This window comes from Sinocyclocheilus anshuiensis, unplaced genomic scaffold (genome assembly GCF_001515605.1).
Source record: "Sinocyclocheilus anshuiensis isolate Anshui unplaced genomic scaffold, SAMN03320099.WGS_v1.1 scaffold288, whole genome shotgun sequence".
NCBI lineage: Eukaryota > Metazoa > Chordata > Actinopteri > Cypriniformes > Cyprinidae > Sinocyclocheilus > Sinocyclocheilus anshuiensis.
The window spans coordinates 659,328-660,049 of NW_015558570.1; the positions used below are offsets into that span (position 1 = coordinate 659,328).

Genomic DNA, 722 nt, shown 5'->3' on the forward strand with positions numbered 1-722 from the left:
TTCTGTCATTAATTACTCACCCTCATGTCGTTTCAAACCCGTAAGACCTTCGTTCATCTTCGGAACACAAATTAAGATATTTTTGATGCATTCTGACAGCTCTCTGACCGTCCCATAGACAGCAAGGGTCCTTACACGATCAAGGTCCAGAAATGTAGCAAGGACATCGGTAAAATAATTCATGTGACATCAGGGGTTCAACCGTAATTTTACAAAGCTACGAGAATACTTTTTGTGCGCAAAAGAAAAAAAAATAACGACTTTATTCAACAATTCGTCTCGCCACGCAGATACGTTGTTTTCGTTCAAATCAAAGTGTAAACGACGTAAACAGCGTATCCGCGTGGCACAGCTGACACAAAACAGCATACGCAATTTACGTTCAGTGGATACTCTCCAAAATGGCGCTAGGGTGATGCGGAGGAGACAAATTGTTTTTTCTTTTTTTTCTTTTGCGCTCAAAAAGTATTCTCGTAGCTTCATAAAATTACGGTTGAACCCCTGATGTCACATGAATTATTTTACAGATCTCCTTGCTACGTTTCTGGACCTTGATCGTGTAAGGACCCTTGCTGTCTATGGGCGGGTCAGAGAGCTCTCAGATCCCATCAAAAATATCCTAATTTGTGTTCCGAAGATGAACGAAGGTCTTACGGGTCTGGAACGACAGGAGGGTGAGTAATTAATGACAGAACTTTCATTTTTGGGTGAACTATCCATTT

At 41.1% G+C, this 722-nt stretch overlaps 1 protein-coding gene across 1 annotated transcript in view; it reads right to left on the reverse strand.

Moving 5' to 3' along the window:
• The window catches only part of LOC107679591 (transmembrane and TPR repeat-containing protein 3-like), a 30,781-nt gene that overhangs the window by 20,773 nt on the left and 9,286 nt on the right, over window positions 1–722 (reverse strand). The window lies entirely within an intron of this gene.